Genomic DNA, 12,444 nt, shown 5'->3' with positions numbered 1-12,444 from the left:
CCACATGTGTTTTCAATGCAGGATCTAAATGTTACATTCTCTCTCTCAGGACTTTTGAAAGTCCTGCACTTGTACCTCTGAGGCATGTTGCATCCCAGAGTAAGTAAGTGCTCAGGGAGCAAAAGGTTTTCAATGTTTTCAGAGCATTGAAAAATTCCTATATTTGAAAAAATTTCAACTGATTAACAACTGTGCCCCACATACTATCCTTCAGTTCTATTTCTTGGCTGTATATTTTTCCCACTCTCATTTTTAGAAGAAAAAACATTTTCCTCCCGTTATTTAATTATTCATGCATGCATTTTTCTACTTTAAATAGCTACTGAGGGCAAAAGATAATTTTCTAATAAAAATACTCTTTTTTATCCCCTCTCCTGACAAAATAAACCATAATATGCAGGGCAGTTAGCTGAAATTTTGCATTGTTATACTTCACTGTGGGAATATAAATTGATTTAGCGTTTCTGGAAAGAAGTTTAGAAAAATATATTGAGTTTTATAGGAGTGCTATTCGTTGACTCAGAAATTCCACTTTTAGCAATTTAGCCTGAGGAAATAATGAGAAACGTTGACAAAAAATTTTGGACAAAGATTTTCATCAGAGTATCATTTATTATAGCAAAAAATAAATCTACATTTCCAGTGGGAAAATGATTAAATACATGTGATGGAATATTGTACATCCATTAAAGTGTATGTTTAGGAGTTTAATGATGTGAGGGAAAGCTTGCAATGTATTGATTAATGGAAAAAGCAGTTTATATAAGCAGTATGACCTCAACTATGTAAAAAATGTACATTACGGACCAGATTATAAATCTTGAAAGGGGAGAAGGGTGGTAGCCCATTGTGCACTGTGGGCTGAGGTCACTGCTAGAGACCTCCCAGGGGGCTCCCTCGCCCTGCCCACTGGTTGTCAGTTCCAGGTATAGTAGGGCAGTTCCTACTCTCACGGCCATTAGTCAATTTCCAAACCCTACACTTGAAAGTTAAATACCCCTAAAAATTCACAAAATCTTCATGCCTTTGCAATTCCCCTTGTGATATAATTCTGAGCAGAATCCCCATATATAAAACAGAGTGGGGCCCTGGGGTAGTACTTGCTAGGTCTTGCCTCACTAGCCACCAACAGTGGTTCTTGAAGAACTACTGAAAATCTTTAGGATACTGGAAAACAAATCAGAAAATCCCCATCCCAGATGAATCAATGCTGTGCAGTAACACAGATAAAAGATTTCAAAGATTAATGTGGGCTCATTTGCATAGCAGTAGACCAGGGCTCAGATATTGAGAAAATCTCCCTTTGCCTGTTTGGAGGGAATACAGATGAATCTGTGTGCTTATCATTATAAATTATAAAGACAACACGATGTGAACCTGAGGGCCCACTCTAAACAAACAGCCCTTCCAAAAAAACAAAACAAAACAAAAACAAACAACAAAAAAAAACCCAAGAAAGCAAATTAAAAACCTGAAACAAAACCACCACCATGCTTTGTTTCTGTTCTTTTCCACCAGGAGAGTTATTCTCCATTAATTCTCAAGCTTCAAATCTCACTATAGTTTTGAAGTGTCTCCTTCTTTCCTTTTATTAACTACTAGTCATAATATTTTGCATTTCGTGCATGTAAAATTTTTCCCTTTTTTTAGCTTGTTCCCACTCTTTGTGCTACTTTTCAGAGATCTTAAGTAGACTCTTTCACCCTCTTTCTTCTGGGGACCTTCAGCTTTTATTTAGAGAGAGGGAACCTAAAAGGACCAGCATCCCATATTGTCCCATATTTCTCTCTACCTTGCCCTACTCTACCCAAAGGTGTGGCTACATTACAAGAGGAAGAAGCAAAGGAAGGCAGAGATGCGGAGCCAACCCAAAGGATTCTGGGAGGAACTGCACAGGAGGCTTGTTTTCGTTTGAGGCACTGTGCTCACAGACTGATATCAAGAGCACAACATTTGGGTGCCCTTGAATATCCTTCCTGTTTAGATTTGTCTGTCTGTTTGAAGAATCAGGAATGCATGTCTGGGCGTGACAAGAGGCTAAAGAAAGCAGCGGATATGAGTGAAGAGGGGAATCGATTTTCCACAGTGAGATGTCAGAAACACTGATAAATCAGGCAGAAGCCACCACGGAGGAAGACAGTTCAACGGTGAGAGCAGTTCACGAGCCTGGATTTCATGTCTACTTTTGTGACAAACTTCCTGACACAGATTTGAGGCAAGGGAACAAGCTTGTCTCTGCTCTGTGGGTGACTGGGAGCTACTGGATGACTTGGAACCCTGGTGCATTTGAAAATGGAGACAATACTTCTCCCCTGGATGTTAGGACAAGGAAATGAGATCATGTATATCAACTGCCTTGCATAGTGCTGGTTCCTGGTTGATGAACCAGAACTTACTAAGGAGTTACAGAAAGCAAGGTTTAAAGCACAAGCTCTGGGTTCTAATACCGGCTGTACCGTTTATCTCTGACCTCAGTTTCCATGCCTGTAAAATGAGCATAGCAAAGGCAGGACCCACCTCCCAGGGCTGTTGTGAGGATTAATAGGTAACCCACGTGGCATGCTCAGATCAGTGCCCGGCACAGTTACTCAAGAAAAATTAGTGATTTTTTTTTTTAACACATGCTTATTCTTTTCTCTCCTTTACTCAAGGGGAAGACAGTGAGGATTTTAAATCATCTGGATTTTCTTCCATCAACCATCTGTCTCTAACATTTCTAGTTACTTCTCCCCAAATAGTAGGGAAGCGGCATTGCAGGTTGTTAAGTTTACCTGACCAGCCCTGTAACCTTGGGAAAGCTACATAAGCCTGTTGAACTGTAGTTTTCTGCCTGTAGAATAGTACTGATGTTGGCACTTATGTAACTGAGTGCCTGATATGTAGCAGGCACAATAAGTATCATGTACCTTAGTCGCTGTTTTGAAAACGCAGAGATTTCACAGGTGTAGTGGATTTGGCCATTAGTTAAAAGAGTTATGGAGATTCACTGAAATTTTAGCTAACTGCTAACTCCGATGAGAAAGATAATAAAAAGTTATTACATACGTTAAATGTTCTCGGTAATACTTTTAGACATTAAGTACCAATTATTAAGAGTCCTGGGCACTATCACATATTATATTTATCATATAATAAAATATAATAATGATATAAAACATTTTAATACTATATTTGTGATACAATGGGTATATTCTTGGGTGTATAATAAGGAGAAATGGAAGCAGTTCCCAGCACCACTAAGTGACAGGGCTGTTCGGTCAGGTAGTCAATCATCTGTGTAATTCAATTTCCTCCTTCGTAAAGTGAGGCAACATTATCTGTTCTGTCCATGTCAAGGAAGTGGTCATGAGGCCCAAATTATGATAACTCATGTGAAGAAAACTCTGAAAATGTATAAGGTGCTTTGGCATACCAAATGCTCTTCCTTTTAGTATCCTCCTTATTAGATGAAGCATTCACTGAGTGCTTCCTGCCTGTAAAATGAGAGCACTGCTCGGCGGGGCCAGGCATCACCGTGCAGTGGTGGGAAAGAGGCCAATAAACCCCTCTGGAGAATTACAGTTGCAGACAGAAATTAAACAGCACAGCTGGGCTCTCCTCAACATCATTGTGGGGAAGGAGAACGCTCTTCACAGGAACTTCATGGCTGTAGAGGATTCTAGCATAAGGGCTCATCCATCTGTTGCCCTGACCATCCCATACACTGATAACTGTGGTATCTCTAGACAGGCAGCTTATGTGCGCCGAGACAGACAATGAGAGAGAGTCAGAGACAGAGAGAGAAAGACAGAGAGGTGGGAAGGCGGGCAGAGTGTCACAGGGCCCTCTCTCCGTCCGCTTGGGCCACTGGTGATGATTTCTAGACGGGCAGAAAATACAGACAGAATGCTCCATCAGACACTGCCCTGCTCTCCCTTCCTGCCTCCGTGTCCTGTCCCTCACTTTTTGCCCCAACCTCTCAGTGTCAATATCTTTGAAATAAAACCGTAGGCGGTTGTCATTATTATTCTTATTATTTAAAAAAAGTACTATCTACACAGTGTAGGAAAGTGGAGAACTACCAGAAGTTAGGAAATGGGTGGAGATCCCAACAGCCCCTCAAAAGCGACAGCCCAGAGAAAACTGCTGCTGAAATTTGCTCTATTTCCTACCAGACCTGCAGGAGCTTTAAGTTCAAAAGGGTTGCAAATATAGTTAAGATATTTGCAAGATGGTGAGGTCTAGAGAAGCCATAATTGAGTATGAAATTTTAACCTCAAAGCCTAAAATACCAATGTGTTGTGCTATATATCATTCTGTGTGATCTTTTTGGGTTTTTTTTTTTTTGCGGTATGTGGGCCTCTCACTGTTGTGGCCTCTCCCGCTGCGGAGCACAGGCTCCGGACGCATAGGCTCAGCGGCCATGGCTCACGGGCCCAGCCGCTCCGCGGCATGTGGGATCTTCCGGGACCGGGGCACGAACCCGTGTCCCCTGCATCGGCAGGCGGACTCTCAACCACTGCGCCACCAGGGAAGCCCGTGTGTGATGTTTCGAGCTAAAAATTTTTAAACTGAATATTTTCTTCAGGGTCTGACTTTCTGAGTGCTATTTACCAAGATCTGAGAAAGCCTCAGTTTGCCTGCTCTTCACCCCATTCCTTCTCTGACAGTGTCCATGAAAGGCTGCTTTAGAAGATGCTCCATAAGGACAGACAAGCCTGCACCCAGGTGAGCCAGTTCACAAACTGGTTGGCTAGTCATTCATTCATCCAACAGATACTCCCTGAGCACCTTCAGTATGCTAAGCACACTGAGTGCGAGCCGGATTACGGTCTCGTCCCATCCTGGAGGGCGATACAGTTGTGCAACAGGTAAACCAACAAATAGACAAGACAGCATGAGTGCTATGAAGGGAATAAAAGGATGTTATCATCATCAATAACTTGGCAGGAGTGGTTTTGGGGGTGAAGCTTCAGATGGAGCCGTTGGGGAAAGACCATCTTAGGGTGACAGTTTACCCTACATCTTAAGAGGAGACAGAAGGATCCCAGTTATGCAAGGATACCCTATCATATACTGAATGCTTATCTGGCATATGGAGGTCTGTTTGGGGGCTTTCTTTCTGGCACCTGAATCAGCGTCTTCATTACTTTTGCTTTAGAGTAATGATAGGTCACCCTTACTGAGGGCTTGATATGCACCAGGCTTTGCTCTAAGCCCTTCATATACATTCTCTCAGGAATGCTGATCTTATTTTGGAGAGTACCTTTGTCTTTTTCATAGTTAAAAAAGAAAAAATATATATATATATCTCCTGTTGCTATGGGTCAATTAATACTTATGACTACCGTATTAACTAGGGTTATTATCTCTAAATTTTACAGATAAGGAAACAGAGGCTTAAAGTTAGGAGCCATGTCTTACAAAAATAAAGGAGTGCCTTCCAGGAACATCATACCTTCCCCCAAACACACAGCATCACTGAACCTTCCTTCTCCCTCACCCTTTATCTAGACAAACACCCACCTGTCAATTCCACCTCCTAATTCTTCTTCCTCACCCACTTCCCAGTCTCAGCCACCTCACTGCAGTCCGATGCATCTGCCCTCTCACCCTCTGATACATTCATCTCAGAGTATCTAGATACAAAGCAAGTTTTAAAAAACACACATCTGTTCACTTCACTCACTTCAAACTGTCAGAGAGCTTCTTTCAAACATATCCAGTAGGGATTTTCTTGGAACTTTTAGCTCATAAATTTAGAACAAAAGCTTAGTGATCATTTCTCATGGCCACAGAATCTTAACAAATAGATTCCATACACTTAATGGAAAATCTAAAGATGAAGAATGACATTTGCTTAAATAACCTTCCCAATTAGGTCCCAGAGTATAATGCTGGAAACTTCTCTAGAGCTTTAGGAAAAAAGGTATTAAGTAACTTCTCAAGTGAATTTGCTTAATGCTTTGTCTTTTAGGATTTTTTTTTTTCTTTTCGTTTTCTGGTAATCCAGATTCTATCAAACAAATCAAAGAGAAAGGAAACCCACAGTGGGGTGAGGGGTAGGACAAGTCTAACTCTACGAAAGCCTTAGAAGTAGCATGAGATGCTCTAGCTGCAATGAAATGGGCATCTCAGTCTCTATTTCCAAATCTCTTCTGCCAAGCAGAAAAAGCCATGAAAGGACCCGCCGGAGACTGAAAATCAAGAGCCCTACTGACAGCCTAAGAACCTCTCACACTTCCTCATAGTTTCCTGACACTCCATATCATTTCCAAACAAGAAAGAGCATATCATTCCAAGCAGTCAGCTTCGGGTAAGAAACAAAAGTTAAAAAACATGTTGTGACTTAAGATAAAAGTATTGCTGGGCCACTGCCTCTATCTTCCGAAGGATGAATTTAGCTCCTGCCCCCCAAAATTGACTACAAGATTTCTTCCTAAATGTTTAAAATGAGCATACTCTGTTCCAATAGGGAAATGTTTAAATCCTTAAAAAATAAAGTTAGAGCAAAGAATATAAAAAAAAACCTCACTAGTTATTTTTAAATGATAGAAAAAGCCTAATGTATCACAGATACGCATTGTACTTATGAGTTCTCAGTGGAAGCAGGTGAGAACTCTGAATTTTTTTCTGTTGTATTCCATAGTATGGCTTATATTTAATCTTAGGGCTTAAGGTCAATAACAGAAAAGTTGGCTAGAATGGCTCACCTTCCATTCAACCATCCACCCGTTAATGGGGAGGGGCACCCAGTTAGACCAGACATGTAAACTAATGGTTAGACAGAGGAGTTTCACGAACCAAATGTAAGCGGTGCCTCCAGGGAAACGGACAGCAGAGTGGTGGTTACCAGGGGCTGGCGCGGCGGGGTGGTGGTGGAGATATTTGTCAAAGGGTACGAACTTCCAGTTATTAGATTAACAACATCTGGGGGTCTAATGTACAGCATGGTGACTGTAGCTAATAACGCAGTATTATATACTTATATGTTGCTAAGAGAGTAGATCTTAGGTTCTCACCATAAGAAAGAAATGATAATTATGTGATGGGATGGAAGTGTTAGCTAACTCTATGGTGGTAATCATTTTGCACCATGTAAATGTATCAAATCAACACATTGTACACCTTAAACTTACACAATGTTATATGTAATTATATCTCAATAAAGCTAAAAAGAAGAATCAATGCAAGAATGAAAGTGAAGAAAGCTATTAGTTCTGTCTTTAAGCCAGGGGCATTTCATAGAGGAGGAGCCACTTGACAAAACAGTATGGATCTAGCAGATGGGGCAGAGGGAAGTTGGAAGAGCAGCCCCAATAAAGGAACCAGCAGAGAGGAGCCCACATGGGCCTGTGGTACTGGGGCAGCGTGGGGGGAGCTGCATTCACAGAATGATGAGAGGGTTGAGCAGGACCAAAGGAGGGAAATAAGGCTGGAGAGGTGAGTGTGGACCAGATTGTGAGGAGCCATGAACACCTTTTGGGGCTGGACTCTGCTCCACAGTCAATGAGGAGGTTCTAGAAACTACTTCAAATAAGGGTGATTGCTCTAGCAGGAGTTTTCAGGATGGGTTATAGGGAGATCAATAAGGAAGATACTGCAGTGTCCCCAGAAAGAGAAGAGGGGACCTGAAATGAAGCTGTAGCGGCAGGCTGAAGAGCCCGGGCAGATGTCAGAGTTACTTCTGGGGTGGACTTGATGGTGGTGGCCGAGTAGATGTGGAGCATGGGAGGGGTATCAAGGCAAGGATGGCCTCCAGGTCTCTCTGGTTGGGGTAACTTCATGGATGGTACTGTCATTAACCAAGTCAGAGCAGGAGCAGTTTGGAGACTGGGATTTGGGGAAGGATGAGAACATGAGTGTAGTCGTAAACCCATTAAGTTTGATGTGTGAGCTGTGAGCTGTTGTGTGGCGTCCAAGTGGAGGTGGCCAATAAGCAGCTGAGAGTACAGGGTGGCAGTGTGAGGCTGAGCTATAATACAAGGAAGCTAATCCAAGAGAAACAGAGAGGAGGTCAAGGTCGCCCTCGTCAGTGAAAACACCACACCTAGAATCCTGTCTCCTCGTTCCAAGTTCAGTGGTCTCTCCATTTCCAAACACCAATGAAGAGCAAGCTTTACTGTCTTCCAACCGTGGTAAGGCAATGTTTTAAAATGTTAATTGACTAATTCACCTATGCTCACAAAAGTCCTGGAAGCCTTTTCTTCATCCTCAGCCCAGAGAGCAAACCTAACCTACCCAACAATAAAACGACGACCACAAATACTTAGCCATTAATCTCACAAACCATTCTCCAAGACAGAAACACCTCCTCAACCTGCACACTGCACAACGGAATTCTGAATAAAAGGAAAATTGAAGGGGTTACAAGTAGGGGAGAGTGTAAAATAAGAGACCCCAGTCTCCAAGGATCAGGTACCATCCGTTGACAGCACCAAGGAGCCTTATGGGAGTCACCACCCAACAAGCCACCCATAGACTGTGCAGATGCAGAACTGTCCATTCCCCCTCTGATTTATCTACTATAGGAGACACTCTTATTCACTGGTGCATGGTGCTCTTAAAACCCTGTGAATAAAGATAGGGCCTGAATACCTATAGATACCCCTCTATAGGGGTGATGGTAACATGAGGGGAAACCTTCCATAGCTGTCCATACATGAAACCGGGTGAAAATCTCCCACAGATGTTGGACAGGGACCAGGAGTTTCACAACTATATTGCATTCTTCAAAGACATGCATGAGGAATTTCCTTGGAGAAGAATTTAAGCCATCTCTCTCTGACCAAGATGACCTATAATTCAGATTATTCCTTCCACATAAACAAAGAGTTTTTCCTCTATCCTGGTCAAACCTAGGACTTGAAATTTGCCTGATGTTCCATAACTTAGATATATCAAGGTAATCTATTCACAGTGCAGTGTTGTCAGATGTCAGTGCCCAGAGGTTTTCCTGTAAGAATAATGGGTGACAACGCTGTCCTTACTGGCTCCAGTTAGAACAGGCTCCTTTCGTCTGTTTAGAACTCTCAGCCAAGAATCTACTTCCTTTGTGTCTGTACAGGATGAATCTGTTTTCTTATCACTGCTGCTGTATTATTTCACTCCCTCCAGGCACAAGTCGCCATTACAGATGCACCATTTTTCTCCGAGTAAAGGAAATTGAATTGGGCTGCATCGATAAATGGAGCTCCACTTTTCTTCCATATTTCCCAACAGCTCTGCAGATGGTATTAAGAAACAGGCATCTGTGTCTCTCTGTTGAAAAAAACAGGCTCTTCTGGAACTATGGGCTCCTTGTGTTGCTGCTAGGTAACCAAGAAACTAGAGGCAGCAGGACCCAATCCTTCACCCAGCACACCAGCCAAGGGCCTCTCTCTCTCACACTCCAGTTGTATGCTCAAAAGAGAAACACAAATGGCAAGAAATGCAAGAAAAATGTCCAACCACTCTAAGTTTGGCCTTTCAAATTCTCAAAGATTTTAAAAAACGGTTATACTCAGTTGTGTAGCTACGTAAGAGACATTCATATATATATATAATTTAGGTAGGAGATGGAGGGGGTGAAAGATATTTTTGTCTATTTATGTGATCGAATAATGTATGTCCATTAAAATTAAAATAGTGGAGGAACATTTAATGCATAGACAAATGTTCATGTTATATTAATAAGTGAAAAAGCAGATTACAAAATAATATCTCTAGTGTAGTCCAATATTTGTTAAAGATATATAGAATGGATTATACACATTCATACCACAGTTTGAACACGGGGGATTGCAGGTGCTTTTAAAATTCTGGATTTGTGGTTTCTGTATTTTCCAAATTTTCTACAATGACTATGTATATTATAGCTTCTGATTTCAGATTAAAAACAAAACCAAAATAAAACAGAACAAGTTTGGCTTCTGGCAAACCCTAATCCCAGGAGAATATTCTCCTTATATGCTTTCTTTTACATAAACAAAAGCTGTCCTGGCTGCATTTAGAACTCATTCATTCCAAACGCTGTCCTGGCTGCATTTAGAACTCATTCATTCATTTGTTCACTAATTTGACAAGCATTAACTTAGCTCCTACTGTGTGTCAGAACATCTCTAAGTGGTAGGGACAATGTCAGGGTGGGGCAGGCAAAGTTTTTGCTGTCGTGGAGCTGACATTTTAGTTGAGGGAGACAGTCAACAAACGAGAGGACAACTAAGTAAATTAGAAGTGCTGGATAGTGCTAAACACTGACAAAAATCAAACAGGGTGCTGGCACGAGAACAAATGGCTAGGTTTAGAGAATTACTCAGAATTGGGTACTCAGGGTTTCCAGAGAGCTGAAATTTGAGCTAAGACTTAAAGAAAACAGCCAAAAGCAATTACACTCCAATGAAGATGTTAAAAAAAAAGAAAAGAAAAGAAAAAGAAACAGCCAGTCATGCACAGATCAGAGGAAAGGCCCTTCTAGGTAGATAAATCAGCTCTGCAAAGGCCCTGTGGTGGCAACAAGGTCAGAAGACCAACGTGGTAGGAACACAGAGACTCAAGAGGAAAGCAGTAGGAAATGGTCTAAGGGTGGGTAGGGATCAAGCTCACAGGGCCTCATAGGGAACCTAACTAGATCCAAGTTCCACTTATAAAAGATCACCCTGGCTGCTGTGTGGAAAACAGGGGTCGGGGGAGGTGGGCAGTGTAGAAGCAGAGATACCGTTATCTCTTGAGGGAGACAAGAGTGGCTGCAGCTGGAGTGGTGCAGTGGCAATGATTCTGGGGTATATTTGAAAGGTTAAAGTGAAAAGGATTTTGCTGATGGATTTGACAGTTTTGTATTTCATGACACCACTGGGCAGTGAGAGAAGTTTAACCGGAGACGATGGGCATTTGAGATCAGACCCCTCTACTCAAGATGGGGCCAGTGCTGGGAAAGAGTCTGCTCTGAGAAGGAACAGAACATGGCCCTGAGAAACACAAGACAGGAAGGGAGCACCATGCAGGCTGTCCACCAGCAGAGTATGGCCTAGCCCCAGGGAGAGGGGCCTTCAAGGTCCTGGAGGAGTAGAGTACCCAGGGGCACCACCAGGGCAGAGACTCAGGAAGGGAGCAAGGCTGGCACGCAGACCAGAAGAAGACGGGGCAGAGCAATAGAGAGAGCAGGACTCACAGCCTGAGCCAAGATCCTGGGCTTCAGCCTATTCATTCCCTCCCAGAGCAAGGTAGGATTGGTCCTGGAGTCGGAGGTGGGGCTAAGCCTCGATTTAGGGGCCAAATGGTGCAGCTGCAGAGGGGCTCAGGCAGACACTGACAAGCCATAGATCACAAGGGCTGCTCTCTTTTTTCTAGTATGGATACTCCTTCCTTTAATGGCAAAATCCAGTCTGTGTTCAGATTATCACGTGGGTCATCCTGAAAACCCTATTTATTTCTCTTTCAGCCAGACCATCTGCCCATTTTCACATTTTTTTTTTATGCTGAAGTGGAGACTGGGGGGACTAAAAAGCTCCCAGATTGGACTTCTCTTCTAAGAGGAGACATTAAAGGAGGTGAGGGCTCTTTTAAGTGAGGAAGTGTTCATTTTATATTCCCTTTTAAGCTAGCTGCTATTAATTTTCAATTTTATGCTGGAAGTTTGCAACTTACAAAAAATAAAGGAAAAATGTAACCCTGCTTTTATAGATCATTGTGCCACATGCTTACTGTTTCATTAACCACGTTTAAAAAGAAGATGTTTATACCTTTTGTTTTTGGAGGTAATGATGAGTGATCCAAAAGCACATAAGTAAGAACAGCAGGAACATGGGGAAGAATTACTAAAGGACAGTCAGAGTGTGGAGGAAACTTAGAAACCATCTCACCTTGTTTTATAAAAGAGGAAATAAGATCCAGGTACTGCCAGTGTCCAGCACATACCAGAGAAGAAGTAACTGTTTATCAAGTGAATGAATGAACCCCAGCCCTCTCAGTCTCTATCCAATGCGCTTCCCACCACCAGAGGATCCCCACTAAGGTTGTGTCCTGTGTATACTCAGAAAGTAGAGTCCATCTCACTCCTGGGCATATATATTGACAAAACTATAATTTGAAAAGATGCATGCACCCCTGTATTCATAGCAGCACTATTCACAATTGCCGAGACATGGAAACAACCTAAATGTCCACCGACAGATGAATGGATAAAGAAGATGTGGTACATATATACAATGGAATACTACTCAGCCATAAAAATAGAATGAAATAAGGCCATTTGCAACAATATGGATGGACCTAGAGATTAATATACTAAGTGAAGTAAGTCAGACAAAGAAAAACAAATACCATACGATATCACTTGTATGTGGAATCTAAACTATGACACAGATGAACTTACCTACAAAACAGAAACAGACTCACAGACATAGAGAACAGACTTGTGGTTGCCAAGGGGGAGTGGGGTGGGGGAGAGATGGCCTGGGAGTTTGGGATTAGCAGATGCAAACTATT

The 12,444-nt window shown here is 42.2% G+C and overlaps 1 protein-coding gene across 2 annotated transcripts in view; it reads right to left on the bottom strand.

Moving 5' to 3' along the window:
- Positions 1-12,444, bottom strand: part of FRMD3 (FERM domain containing 3) — a 307,607-nt gene that overhangs the window by 32,674 nt on the left and 262,489 nt on the right. The gene's annotated exons all lie outside the window — the stretch shown is intronic.

This window comes from Phocoena phocoena, chromosome 6 (genome assembly GCF_963924675.1).
Source record: "Phocoena phocoena chromosome 6, mPhoPho1.1, whole genome shotgun sequence".
NCBI classification, from domain to species: Eukaryota; Metazoa; Chordata; class Mammalia; order Artiodactyla; family Phocoenidae; genus Phocoena; species Phocoena phocoena.
Note: the sequence above shows the minus strand (reverse complement) of the source record. Positions and strands in the feature narration are given on the sequence as shown.